The sequence below is a fragment of the Carcharodon carcharias genome, chromosome 11, assembly GCF_017639515.1.
Source record: "Carcharodon carcharias isolate sCarCar2 chromosome 11, sCarCar2.pri, whole genome shotgun sequence".
NCBI lineage: Eukaryota > Metazoa > Chordata > Chondrichthyes > Lamniformes > Lamnidae > Carcharodon > Carcharodon carcharias.
This window is the reverse complement of record NC_054477.1, coordinates 42,576,916-42,592,195: the sequence shown is the minus strand read 5'-3', so window position 1 is coordinate 42,592,195 and position 15,280 is coordinate 42,576,916.

The following is a 15,280-nucleotide window of genomic DNA, read 5'->3' as shown; positions in this document are numbered from 1 at the left end:
TGGGTTGCCTTTGAAGAAGAGATATTTCAGGCACAATCAAAATATATTCCCATGAAGGGGGAAGGCCAAACAAATCCAGAATTCCTTCGTTGACAAAAGAGATAGAGATTAAGACGAAGAAAAGAGATTAAGATGATAATAAATATAACAGAAAACCAGGGTTCAGAGGTGAAGTGCAAAAGCAAATAAGAGATGCAAAGAGAGAGTATGAAAAGGGATTGGCAGTGGCAACTATCATAAAAAGTGAATCCCAAAGTATTCTATAGGCATACAAATAGTAAAAGTGTAGTAAAAGGGGGAGTGGGGCCAATTAGGAAACCAAAAGGGATTTACGCATGGAAGCAGGAGGCTGATATATTAAGTGAACACTTAATACCTGTCTTTACCAAGGAAGAAGATGCTGCATTGGTCATACTGAAAGAGGAGGTAGTTCAGATACTTGAAAGTTTTAAAATTAATAAGGAAAGGGTATTGGATAGGCTGTATGTAACTAAAGTTGATTAGGTATCAGAAATGGGTGATATGCATCCAAGGATATGGTGGGAAATGAGAGTGGAAATTGGAGAGGCACTGGCTATAATTTTCCAGTCTTTCTTAGGCTCAGGGGCGGTTCCAAAGGACTGGAGAATTGCAAACCCTTGTTCAAAAAAGGGTGAAAGGATAAGCCAAGCAACCACAGGCCAGTCAGTTTAACTTCAGTGGTGAGGAAACTTTTAGGGTAGAATTTTCTGCCTGTTGGGCAGGCCTTGCAGGAGCAGGCCTGGACCTGATCGCCACCCGCCTGTGCCGTCATTTTACACGGGTGGGCCAATTTAGGCCCACCCATAATGAAACGCGACTCCTGAGGACAGCATGAGTGGGCGGGCGGCGGCGGGACTACTGTGACCTAAGTAGCGACCTGGCGGCCTGTTTAAAAGAGCTCCTGCAGCCTTGCAAAGACTGTCAAATATGGCCAGCAGAAGGGCTCCACAGAGTGTTGCTGGTGAGCAGGCCAGGCAGGAGGGTAGGGCAGTGGTGCACTGTGCCCCTCATTTCTCAGATGATTGCCTTGCTGCTCTCCTTGAGGAGGTGGCAGGACGGCAGGAGGTCCTCGTTCTGAGGAACAGGAGTAGGAGGAGGCACACACACACCCCACCACCCCCCCCCCCCCCCCCCCCCCCCCCCCCCCCAACATGACCAAACATGCCTGGGAGGAGGTGATGGAGGTGGTGAGCTCCCGCGAAGTGGTGCGGCGCACCTGGATTCAGTGCCACAAGCACTTTAACAAACTTTTGTGCCCTGGAAGGGTGAGTACCATGTTGGCATTGGTCATTTAGCCTAATCCAGCAGGTAGGCTTTCCCCCCTGCCCCCCCTGCCACCCCTGCCACCCTCTCCCCCAACTCTGGGTGGGGTTACTGCATTGAATTATTAACAGCATGTGTCCTTCGCTGGGTGGAGCAGATATTGTCCATGCCAAGGTCACCCTGAGAGGGTGGTGATGCAATGGGTTCTGCACCTGTGGCATGTGGTACACTGAGACCCACATTACTGTTTTGGGGGCAACCAGGAGGATCTTCGCATAGGCACAGTGCTGGAACTGCAAAACATGTCAAAGCCAGGGTGTTGACTGCTGGGAGGGGAGCTTACAGGTGGTGGGGCACAAATCCATCTGCTGCCCTTTACATTCCACGTGCTTGCGCCTCCTTGCTTTGCAAGGTTGGACCGTGTGGTGCCAAATGTGATATAGGCAGCATTTGGCCAAGGAGGGGACAGGCCTGGCATCGTTGTGTGAGTGTTAGACAGCAGCAGGGTGAGGAGGCACTGGAGCCCTGCAATGTTCCCCTCTGGTTGGGGTGGGCAGCAAAGAAATTCCAGGTACAAGTTGCACTAATCAATGCTCTTTCATCCTTTTCAGGAGAAAAATGCTCATAATGCTGCCAAGTGGTCGAGGTCTGGTGGCGGCCCGGCGCAGTTGGCCATCATCCGGGGGACAGGGATGCACATTGACTTTGTCTCCACATTAACTAATCAAATGTCCTTGATCGTCCTTTCAGCATCAGTGGAGCAGGGCCGGGAGGAGGAGCACAAGGGCCCCCTCTCACACCTGAGGGTCCTAAAGTCTCTGACCCACCAGCGTCACACCATCTCTGGCAGGCAGGCATCAACGCAGATACTAGCACCTCGATGGGAATTAGATCATTGGCTAGTGTCCCAGGGCACAGTGGTGAGAGCACTTCATAGTTGCTGGAGGAGCTGGCAGAGACAGAGAATGCCCATGGCACCAGCAATTGGAAGACTGCAGGAGACCAGGCACATGCTCAGTCAGTGGCTGATGATGTGCCTCTGGAGTCGTCCATGAAGCAGCAAACACTGGAAGACCAGCAGGGTGTGCGGGAGGATCTGGCGGAGATACATGAGGCTATTCTTGGCTTGGCCTCCGTGGTGGAGGAGTCCACGCGGACCATTGCCAATGCAATGAGCCTCATGGATGAGTGCCTTGCTTCCTCCATGGAGAGAGTGGCGACTCTTGTAAAGAGGCTCCTCCAGGAGATCAATCAGGGCTTCCTGGGGATGTGTGCAGACCAGCAAGCCCTCACAGTGGGCATTGAAGTCAGCTGGTCAGTGCCAGTGTGGGAGATGGTTTGGGCACCAAGTATCCCAGCTCGGTGCCCATCCATCTACGGTGAGCAGAGAAGTCCAAAGTGACCTCAAGTCGGTGCAGCAGCTGCCTGTTGTCTCTGTGGGCTCCTCTCAGCATGCTCTGGATGAGGGCAGCAGCTCCGGATGAGGGCAGCAGCTCCTCTGCCCCTCTGCCAGTGACTGTTGCAACCGATGAGGCTGCGACGACTGGGGAGATGCCAGCTGTGGAACTGGTCGTTCCCTCCCAGGCGGGGCCAGCACAGGCTCCCCAAGCCAGATGACGGCCACCAAGAACATCATGGCCAACAGGACGGTGGAGTGAGCAGGCTGTCTCAGATGCCAGTGCCAGCAAGGGGGCAGTACCTAGATGTAGCACCCGTAAGCGCAAATTGAAGGCACCTTAGGCACACCACGGGTTTCTCACTGACGCTTGTGTGTTGCCCCGCAATGAGGTCATGACTAGTGGGTGTGTTGTTTAACACCTTTGTTATTTTGTTTCCTTAAGATCATTTTATTATATCATTAAATTTAGACATATGACCATGGCTGAGGGTGCCTCTTTTCCCCTGCAGGTGGATGGTTACCCATGATGTTATGAGTGGGTTGTGTCACATTGAGCTTTATTGACAAGGCCCTTAGTTAATGTTCCTATCCATGCAGATTTAGCACTCAGGAATCGAGTATGGAACTTGCAGCCCTAGCGTGTGTTGAAGGTCCACTTGTGGCGTACTAGCTGAAGGTTCATTGGATTAAAGCCTCCTGGCTGTCCCTATCTCCCTGGCATATACCTGGATCAGTGTCTACCCCCTCAGCGTTCTCCTGTGAGTGCTCATCCTCAGACTCACTGCTGGACTAATCATGTGCAGCCGTGTCCATTTTGTCAAGGTCTTAATCATCCACTGCGTCCCCCTTTCCAGCGCAAGATTGTGGAGTCGGGACATACAACCACTATCACCGAGACATGATCTGGGGGGTACTGGAGTGTGCCCCCTGAGTGGTCCAGGCATCACATCTTGAGAAGACCGATGGTTTTTTCCACCACAGCCCTTGTGGAGATATGGCTCCTATTGTACCGCTGCTGAGCCTCTGTTCTTGGATGGCGGAGTGGTCATGAGCCACCTTCTGAGGGGATAGGTCGTGTCACCCAACAGCCATCCATCCAGCTGGGCTGGAGCACTGAAAAGCCCTGGCACCTGGGAGTGTCTGAGGATGTAGGCGTTGTGGGAGCTGCCTGGGTACCTTGCACACACTTGTAGAATCAGCATCCTGTGATCACACACTATCTGCACGTTCATGGAGTGGAAGCACTTCCTGTTGACGAAGGCACCCGGCTCACCTGCTGGCGCCTTGATGGCCACATGTGTACAGTCTATAGCACCCTGGATGTGGGAGAAGGCAGCAATGGCTGCGAAGCCTTTGGCTCGCTGTGACTGGCTTGCCTGGTCCCAGCAGTAGTGGATGAACGTCAATTCACGTCTGAACAGGTCGTATGTAATCTGCTTGATGCAAGTGTGGACAGCTGATTGGGAGACACTGCAAAGATCACCCACCAAGCCCTCGAAGGAGCCAGAGGCATTGAAGTTGATGGCAGCTGTGACCTTTAGATCCACTGGCATGGGGATCCATCTACACAGTTAGCAGAGATCTCAGGGCCTATCATCTGACAGATGGAGTTGACTGTCTCCCATAAGTGATGGAGCATCCTTTGGCATTGCACCTCTGGCATATTGAAGTAGCTGCTTCGCCGCCTATATACCCTGGCAGCAGGACAGTGGCGTCTTCTGCAGCCCTTCCTTCCTTGGACTTCTTGTTGGCCCTGCGCCCCTTGTGCCTGCACCTGTCCTCCCAAAGGTGGCTCCCCTGGAGACTGAATGTGCACTCCTCCCCCTTCTGGCCCTCCCTTCCTCCTCAGAGGAGGTGCCTCCAGTGGATAGCACAACTCCCATTCTCAGGCTGAGGGAAGGCTTCCTGAAACCTGCATGCCCCAAAAAGAATCTTCACCGTAGAGTGCTGACTTGAAGGTTGTGAGTCCTGGCTAAGCAGCTGATATGAGTTTTGAAGTATTTCTGCTCACGCAGGCAAGTATCAGTAACATTCAAAATTAAACATCTGACTGAGCACATTCGTGACCCCACTGACCCCTCTTATTCTGCCCGTGGATGAAGTTTATACAAATGTGTCCTACCCACCTGCCCGTTGTACCCGTGTGACGACCTGAAAATTGCATGGGTCCCGAAAAATCACCATCAGTTGGTGCCTCAAGGGCCTTAAGTGACCCATAATTTAATGGCAGGCACACATCAGAGATCATCACGTGTCCACCCACCGAAATATTGCGATGGCGTGCAGTGACGTTGGGATGCATCGCACACCCCCACACATCAATGGGAAAATTCTGCCCCTAGAAACAATAATTCAAGGTAAAATTAATAGCCACTTGGGCAAATGTGGATTAATTAAGGAAAACCAGCACATATTTGTTAAGGGTAAATAACGTTTAACTAACTTGTTGGAATTTTTTGATGAGGTAGCTGAGGGGCTGATGAGGACAATGCTGTTGATATGGTGTATGTGGACTTCCAAAAGGCATATGATAAAGTACTGCATAATGGACTTGTGGGTAAAGTTATAGCTCATGGAATAAAAATGACAGTATCAATATGGATACATAATTATCTGAGCGAGAGGAAACAGAGAGTAGCAGTTAATTAAAGTTTCTCGGGCTGGGGGAAGATTTGTAATGTTCTCCGGGGTCAGAGCTAGGACCCTTGCTATTCCTGATATATATTAATGACCTAATCCTTGGTATACAGGGCACAAGTTCAAAATTTGCTGTGATACGAAACCACGAAGCATTGTGAGCTGCGAGGAGGATAGTGTAGAACTTCAAAAGGACATAGACAGGCTGGTGGAATGGGCAGATAACTGTCCGATGAACTTCAACAGAGAGAAGTGTGAAGTGATTCATTTTGGTAGGAAGAATAAGGAGAGACAATGTAAAATAAAGGCTACAATTCTAAGGGGGTCCAGGACCAGGTGTATACATGCATAAGCCATTGAATGTGGTAGAACAGGTTGAGAGAGCAGTTAATAAAGCATACAGCATCCTAGGCTTTATTAATAGGAGCACAGAGTACAAAAGCATGGATTTGATGTTATACTTGTATAGAACATGCCTCAACTGGAGTATTGCATCCAGTTCTGGGCACCAAACTTTAGGAAAAACGTTAAGGTGTTAGAGAGAATTCAGAAAAGATTTATGAGAATGGTTTCAGGGATGAGAACCTTCAGTTACACAGTTAGATTGGAGAAGTTGGGACTGTTTTCCTTGGAGAAGAGAAGGTTGGGAGGAGATTTGATAGAGGTATTCAAAATTATGAGAGGTCTGGTTATAGTAGATGGGGAAAAACTGTTCCCATTGGTGGAAGGATCGAGAATGAGAGGGCACAGGTTTACGGTAATTGTCAAAAGAAGCAATGGAGACATGAGGAGAAACACAATGTTAGGACCTGGAATGCCCTGCCTGAGAGTGTGGTGGAGCCAGATTCAATCAAGGCATTCAAGAGGGAATTGAATTATTATCTGAAAAAGAAGAATGTGCAGGGCTATGAGAAGGCAGGGGAGTGGCACTAGGTAAATTGCTCCTATAGGGAGCTAAAGCAAACATGATGGGCCGAATGGCTTCCTTTTGTGCTGGAACAATTCTGTGATTCTGAACTCCTGTAGCAGTCTTAAATCCTTTCCTGTTTCTTAATTCTACCCACAAAGTCTCCAAAGCCTGTTTCCGTCTCGTTATATCCTCTCTTACCATTGAAGTGATTTCATCCTTAGTCACTCAAGGCCCCCATTTTCCTGATCTTTCCTGTAAACCTTGTAACCTAGTTATTTGTTCCAAGCCTTGACTAATTTGCTACCATGGCCAGAATTTTCCAGCATTCCCTCGCGACACCCCCCACCCCCAACTACTGCCCTCCCCCATCCCCCTCACCACGGCAAGGCCAGTGAGCCATTGAAATTTCCGTTCACATCGGCCGGTCCGGAAGATCCTGCCAGCATGAGGGACTGGAACATTCTGATCTGTGTTTCAGTGAGAGCTACCATGTCTAACCCTCCAAGTATATTCATTCACTCAGTAGCTTGTGTGGATGCTAATGGAACAAGGTCACCAATGACGTTTTCTCATCGTTAGTATAAATGCTCATAGAACCCACACTATTTGATGTGAGTCAAGTTTCGGCATTGTTAACTCCTAGGCACAGACTGCATTAAAAGCGAAATACTGCAGATGCTGGATATCTGAAATAAAAATGGAAAATTCTGGAAAAACTCAGCAGGTTTGGCAGCAGAGAACAGAAGAAGAGTCATATTGGACTCGAAACATTAACTCTGTTTCTCTCTCCACAGATGCTGCCAGACCTACTGAAATTTTCCCTCATTTTCTGTTTTTAAACTCTACATAATTCCTTCATAAGGATTTAGAGTGAAGGCATTAAAGATTTATCTGGTGAATATTAATGAATTACTCTTGTCAAGGTATCAATTCCAATGTTCTTAGAATAATTGAGAAATGTGAGGTTTTGTAACTCTACATAGTCTTTTCTGGGTCGTATTGTTTTCTATGCCCCTACAAGATGTGTCCTGCTTTGGGAGCCTGCTTTCTGACTTCTGAACAATATGACCAATGCAACATAGCTGATGGCAGATGATCACAGCCTCAACAGCGACAAAATGAAGAGGAAAAGCAATGAAAAGAACACACCTGATAATACGCAACCAGATATCCCACATGACAACAAATGCCCTACATGCCATAAAGTCTGCAGATTCCATATCAGCCTCATTAGCCATCTTCGGACTCATGGAAGACAATCACCCTCACTAGCGAGGGATAGTCAATAATAATAATAATAATAATAATAATAGTAACAAAATGTGTCATAGATATTGGAAAGACAAGATGAGAATCTTAGCTTCATGAAGATGCACTATGGAGGAGAGACCATGGAGAGACATGATGCCAATGACTTTGTCAAGCACATGAAAAAATGTCATTGGTGACCTTGTCCAACATGATCTATGTTGAACAAAAACAGAATTACCTGGAAAAACTCAGCAGGTCTGGCAGCATCATTTGATGCTGCCAGACCTGCTGAGTTTTTCCAGGTAATTCTGTTTTTGTTTTGGATTTCCAGCATCCACAGTTTTTTTGTTTTTATGATCTATGTTGACGCAGGTTGGAAAACAGATCAAAGGTAATCAAACAGGGAGTGTTACAATACATTAAATGTTTTAGAATATAAATTCTTTGTGCTTTACACAATACATTTTATCATTGTAGGTGAAGAATAGGAACAGTTCTGTAGAGCTTTCAAAACAGGTTGGCCTTACCCAAGAATTACAATTTCAGAAGCTCATTACCTTCGTCCTCAATAGTTTGTGACTCATTTTGTTATTCTGCTTTGTTGAACCCCATCATCAGATACAACAGCACTTGTATGCACTTGCAGTTTGTAATCACAATTAAAATCTTACATGAATCAGATGTATTTGGTGACTAATTATATTCCCATAAGTTACTTTATAGATCCCAGGGGAAAAATTTCCATAATGTTATAGCTGCTTTAACATTAAAATTGTCCCAATAAAGGTTTTGCAGATACACGAGATGCAAGGGAAATGGAGCTGAACCAGTAAAGGAGAAATCAGAAGGAACAGTTGCAAGCTTGGTCAAAGTAGTCCAAGGAGAAAGTAAACAAAAAGTGATAATGTTTGGGGAAGAACTCGGTAAAGTGAGGGGAAATGTATCTTGTCTTGGCAGGAACAGACAAAGTGAGCTGTTGAATTGGAACAGCTCCATTTCCTATTCTATTTCTGTTGATTTCTCATTTTAATGCCACTGGTTTTGATGATGGATGAGGCAACCACCAGACTCAGGCATAACCCTTATGCAAATTATGATCCTAGGATGTCAATCGGATCCCAATGACATTTAAACTGCGATGGTTCTCCCACTAGTCAGCATCTGGTCTGCTGGCAGAAGAGGCTCATCAGGGCAAGTGCAAAACTTCCTCTGTGAGGCCTGAAGGATTAAGAGAGCCAGACAGGCCCCACAAAGTCTGGGATCCACTGCCCCAGCCTCCACCCCTCCCCATGCACAAGACCCTGCTGAACACCCCCACCAAGTGATTTTACCTGTGCGCCAACAAGCCATTATCTATTGACTGTGGGCAAGTAGCTGATTGGTGGTTTGTAGATGAGGCCAGGAGTTATGATCTCCTGAGTCTGCATTGCCTGACAGAGGGTGATCAGATACGAAGGGCTGTGCACCTAATTTCTCCACACAATTTCTGGTAGCCATCCTATTTGAAGCAGGAATTCATCTTTTAAAGTGAGGATGCTTTCAAATTTTGTTCTAACATTGTGGACACATTTTTGGTAGGCCTAAAGAGTCAGAGGCTTCCACCAGGTTTTCTAAAAGCTTCTTGTGTAAGAAGTCAGGGCAAGGAGAAAGGTACTGTTCCCTGACATCTGTGGGAGCATCCTTAGAGCTACTATTCAGCAAGGCTGGACAGAGAGGGTCAGAGGGTCAGGAGCAGCAGCATCACCCCATGACCTGGCTTCAGTGTAGAAAGAGGTTTGATGATCCCACAAGGGAGTGAACACAACTTTTCACCTCTTCACCTTTCCCAACAACACTGACAACACTCCTTTCATCCACCTCCCTCCCTGTCTTCCATCCATCCAAAACCCACTCCGGGTGAAAAAAAAATACCCTAGGACATAGACAGCTAAAGGATCTGCAACCAGTAATGGGCAAAAAATTGACGAGGATGCCAAAAAGCCTAGAGTCAGAGGAACAGAGAATTTAGGGAGCTAGTAGGGATGGAAGAGATTGCAGAGATAGTGTGGGATGAGGCCATGTAGGCATTTAGGAATAAGGCAAAGCAGTTTTAATTTAATGCACTGGGCATTGGAAAGCCCTTATAAATCATTGAGGCCTGAGGAGATAATGACTGTAACTCAGGGAAGCACAGTATATTTGCAGTCGTTTTGGACAAGTTTGAGTTTGAGGAGAGTAGAGCTTGTGAGGCTAGCAAACCGAGCATCGTAATAGTCTCGTGGTAATGAAAGCATGTATAAGTTTTCAGTCGAAGCTTAATCAGGGGTAGAATTATGTGATTCTGTGAACGTGGAAGTAAATTGTTTATGCGCTTGAGAGAATCTTGGGTCCAAAGCTCAGTTCCAGTCAAAAGGATTCTGAGACTGCAAACTGGCTGATTTAAACTCAGCCAGTCATTGTGGAGGGCCCAAAGAATGATTGGAAAAAAGGTGGAGCTTGTGGTAGTGGCTCAAGGTGATGTTTGGTTTTCCAGTGTTGAGTTGGAGGCAGTCATGGCTCACCCAAGCCTGAATGTTAGACAAGTAGGTGAGGGGGTCTAGAAAGGTGCTCAATACATACATGTGGGAGCTGATTCAGTTCCTTTCATGCAACAAACCTACCCAAAGATGATATGTTGTTCTCAGTCTTGAAAATTTCAGTTGCATTCACAACATTTTTGTGGGAAAGAGTTCCTGATTTTCATTGTGCTTTGTGTGAAAAGTGTTTCCTAATTTCAGTCCTAAATGACTTAGCCCTAATGTTAATGTGGCCAGTTGCTGAGGAAGAGGAAAAGGCCAAGGATAGATCCTTGGGAACCCTGAAGATGACACTGCAGGGGAGGAATTTTAGGTCATTGTCAATAATGCACACTCAAATAGATAGAAAGAAACAATGCAAGGGCAGTTCCCTGTTGCTGGACAACAGGATGGAGGATGGAGTAATCAACCATGATGAACAGTATGGGAAAGAATCAGGAGGAAGAGAGGGGATGGTGAACTACAAAAATAGTCACAGCAGGCTCATGCTTTGGTAAGGTCAGCCATTATAGTGCCAATTTTAACTCAGGATGCAAATGCTGGGTAGGATGAGCAGAAAATGTGGGTTAGGGAGTGAATCAAAGGTGTCTGGGTGAAACACCAAGCACAAGTGGGCAGATACGACCAGGAGTGGGCATAACCAAGGACAGAGCTTGTTGAAGGACTAGGCCCTCTTGCAGTTTTGCTGAGGAGGACAAAGGTGAAGATTTCAGGGGCCCAGCCACAAAGACTGTTTTCCTCACACAAGCAGTTATACCAGGTGTTGGAAGATTTGCCAAGGATTTTCAGCACTACGGCTGAAAATTTGGAGGAGTCTGCTTGTGACCTGTGTGGCATCATTGTGCATGGCATCAGCACTCTGTGACCACCTCCATGGAAGCTGCAGCCCTGCCCTCACAAGGGAGTTCAACGTCACCAGGCTTTGCAAATTTGGCAAAAGATCAAACAGCCACCATACAAGTTCAGGGTTCCACCTTGGAGGGGCAAGTGTCCATCTTGGAGAGATTGGTAGACTACATGTATAGAAGTCATTCATCTTCTGCAATCTGTTCTCCCACAAATCAATGCAAGTTATGAGCCCCAGCCCCATAGGGGTGATAGGAGCAGTATGTGTTACCATCTCTCAGGGCGTCAGCAAGATCTGTTCTTTCACCATCCCATAAACCAATGCCCATCATGGCCTCAATGACAGTAAGGAATAGGGCCAGATGGCTCTGCAAGCACTTGAAGTGCAGCAGTCTGTAGCCAGACCCTCACAAGCTCAAATACCCAGAAGTCATGGGCAATGAACAATTTAAATGTCCTCAAAAGGGAAACAGCAGCCTTCCACCAGCTTTCTTGAAGACAATAGGCAGCTATCTGGAACGGAATAGATTTAGGAAAGCCACTTGCAGGAACGGTACCATGGTTTGACACTTGGGTGACTTAGATTAATCACCTTTATCATTTTTGTTATTTTGGTCTGCAATGTGGCTTTATAATGGCTCTGGGTCAGCTGACAGAATTTAATGCAGCCCAATGCAATGTGGGGTTCAGCATGGGGTCATAGAATCATGTGGAGGGGCTGTTTCAGAAGCCCAGTGCCAGGACCTCTGTTACATTTTGCTGAAGGCAGGAAGGCAGCGAGACGCAATGCAGCATGGAAATGACAGGAAGGCAAGTGATCTTGTGAAAGACATACTTACATTACATTTGTTACATGTTTGTATGGGAAGGGGAGATAGAAGTACTTGTTTCAAGTTTGACTCCTCTTGAGGGAGAGAAAGGGAAGAAAATGAGAGAGGTATGTGAGTCATAACATATCGATAGGAAAGAAGGCCAGACAGCTGAATCCCTCATTTTTTAAGTTCATTCACGGGACATCAGCTTCGCTGGCTAGGCCAACATTTATTGCCCATCTCTAGTTGCCCTTGAGAAGGTGGTGGTGAGCTGCCTTCTTGAAACGCTGCAGTCCATGTGGCCTAGACCATGTGGTCTAGGCACCCCCACGGTGCTGTTAGGAAGGGAATTCCAGGATTTTGACCCAGTGACAGTGAAGGAACGGCAACATATTTCTAATTTAGGATGTTGAGTGACTTGGAGGGGAACTTCCAGGTGGTGGTGTTCCCATGTATCTGCTGCCCTTGTCCTCCTAGGTGGTAGTGGTTACGGGTTTGTAAGGTGCTGCCTAAGGAGCCTTGGTGAATTCCTACAGTGCATCTTGTAGATGGTACATACTGCTGCTACTGTGCGTCGGTGGTGGGGGCATTAAATACTTGTGGATGTGCTGTCGATCAAGCGAACTGCTTTGTCCTGGATGGTGTCAAGCTTCTTGAGTGTTGTGGGAGCTGCACTCATCCAGGCAAGTGAGAGTGTTCCATCATATTCCTGATTTATGCTTTGTAGATGGTGGGGACAGGCTTTAGGAAGTCAGGAGCTGAGTTGCTTGTCGCAGGATTTGTAGCATATGACTTGCTCTTGTAGCCACAGTATTTATATGGATGGTCTAGTTCAGTTTCTGGTCAATGGTAGCCCCCAGGATGTTGTTAGTGGGGAAATAAGCAATGGTAATGCCAATGAATTTCAAGGGGTGATGGTCAGATTCCCTCTTGGAGATGGTCATTGCCTGGCACTTGTGTGGCACAAATGTTACTTGCCACTTATCAGCCCAAGCCTGGAAATGCATTTGGACATGGACTGCTTCAGTATCTGAGGGGTCAGAAATGGTGCTGAACATTGTGCAATCATCCCCACTTCTGGCCTTATGATGGAAGGAAGGTCATTGATGAAGCAGCTGAAGATGGTTGGGCCGAGGACATTACCCTGAGGAACTCCTGCAGTGATGTCCTGGAGCTGACGTGACTGACCTCCAACAACCACAACCATCTTCCTTTGTGCTAGGCATGACTCCAACCAGTGGAGAGTTTTCCCCCTGATTCCCATTGGCTCCAGTTTTGTTAGGGCTCCTTGATGCCACACTCGGTTAACTGCGGCCTCGATGTCAAGGGCAGTCACCCTTGTCTTATCTCAGGAGTTCAGCTCTGTTGTTCATGTTTGAATCAAGGCTGTAATGAGGTCAGGAACTAAGTGGCCCTGGCGGAACTCAAACTGGGCATCAGCGAGCAGGTTACTGCTAAACAAGTGCTGCTTGATAGCACTGTTGCTGACCCTTTCCATTACTATTGATCGAGAGTAGACTGATGGGGCTGCAATTGGCCAAGTTGGATTTGTCCTGCTTTTTGTGTGCAGGACATGTATGGGCAATTTTCCACATTTCCGATTAGATGCCAGTGTTGTAGCTGTACTGGATCAGCTGGACGAGGGGCACGGCAAGTTCTGCAACACAAGTCTCCCGTACTATTGCCAGAATATTGTCAGAGCCCATAGCCTTTGCACAGCCCAGTACATTCAGCCTTTTCTTGATATCAGGTGGAGTAAATTGAATTGGCTGAAGACTGGCATCTGTGAAGCTGGGGACCTTCGGAGGAGGCCGAGATGGATCATCCACTCGGCACTTCTGGCTGAAGATTGTTGCAAATGCTTCAGCCTTATCTTTCGCATTGATGTGCTGGGCTCCCCCATCATTGAGGATGGGGACATTTATGGAGCCTCCTCCTCCAGTGAGTTGTTTAATTGTCCACCACCATTCGCGACTGGATGTGAAAGGACTGCAGAGCTTAGATCTGAACTGTTGATTGTGGGGTCGCTTAGCTCTGTCTATCACTTGCTGCTTATGCTGTTTGGCACACAAATAGTCCTGTGTTATGGCTTCACCAGGTTGACACCTCATTTTTAGATATGCCTGGTGCTGCTCCTGGCATGTCCTCCTGCACTCTTCATTGAACCAGGGTTGGTCCCCAGGCTTGATGGTAATGGTAGAGTGGGGGATATGTCGAGTCATGAGGTTAGAGAATGTATTCAAGTATAATTCTGCTGCTGCTGATGGCCAGTGGCGCCTCATGGATGCCCAGTCTTCAGTTGCTAGATCTGTTCAAAATCTATCCCATTCAGCACCACATAACACCATGGAGATTATCCTCAATGTGAAGGTGGGATTTTGCCTCCACAATGACGGTGTGGTGGCCACTCCTACCATTACTGTCATGGACAGATGCATCTACGGCAGGCAGGTTGGTAAGGATGAGGTCAAGTATGTTTTTCCCTCTTGTTGGTTCCCTCACCACCTGCCGCAGACCCAGTCTAGCAGCTATGTCTTTTAGGACTCAGCCAGCTCGATCAGTAGTGGTGCTACCGAACCACTCTTGGCGGCGGACATTGAAGTCCCCCACCCAGAGTACATTCAGTGCCCTTGCCACTCTCAGTGCTTCCTCCAAGTTGTGTTCAACATGGAGGAGCACTGATTCATCAGCTGAGGGAGGGTGGTACGTGGTAATCAGCAGAAGGTTTCCTTGTCCATATTTGACCTTATGCCATGAGACTTCATGGGGCCCAGAAGAAATTTTGAGGACTCCCAGAGCAACACCCTCCCGACTGTATACCACTGTGCCGCCATCTCTGCTGGACCTGCCCTGCCGTTGGGAGAGGACATATCCAGGTATAGTGATGGTGGCGTCTGGGACATTATCTGTAAGATATGATCCATGAGGATGACTAGTCTGTGAGACAGCTCTCCCAATTTTAGCATTAGCCCCCAAAATAGGGTCAATAGGGCTGAGTTTGCCATTGTTGTTTCCAATGCCTAGGTCGATGCCAGGTTGTCTATCCGGTTCCATTCCTTTTTTGTGGCTTTGTAGCGGTTTGATACAAGTGAGTGGCTTGCCAGGCCATTTGAGAGTCAACCACATTGCTGTGGGTCTGGAGTCACGTGTAGGCCAGACCAGGTAAAGGACAGCAGATGTCCTTCCCTAAAGGACATTGGTGAGCCAGATGGGTTTTTACAACAATTGACAATGGTTTCATGGTCATCATTAGACTTTTAATTCCAGATTTTTATTCAATTCAAATTCCACCATCTGCTGTGGCAGAATTCAAACCTGTGTCATGAGAGTACTACCTGGGTCTGTGGATTACTAGTCCAATGACAATACTACCATGCCATTGCCCCCAGCCACCATGCTACATACTGAGATAACTACAGTTAGTTACAGCACAAGAGTTTACTCATTTACAATACAAGATTCCTGAGTAAGAAGGATGAGTATTAAGAGCAGTACTTGAGATTACTTTAAACTATAAAAAACGTGAATGATGTAAGAGACCTAACGATCAGATATTTGCTAGTATACTATCACGAAGACTATCTAA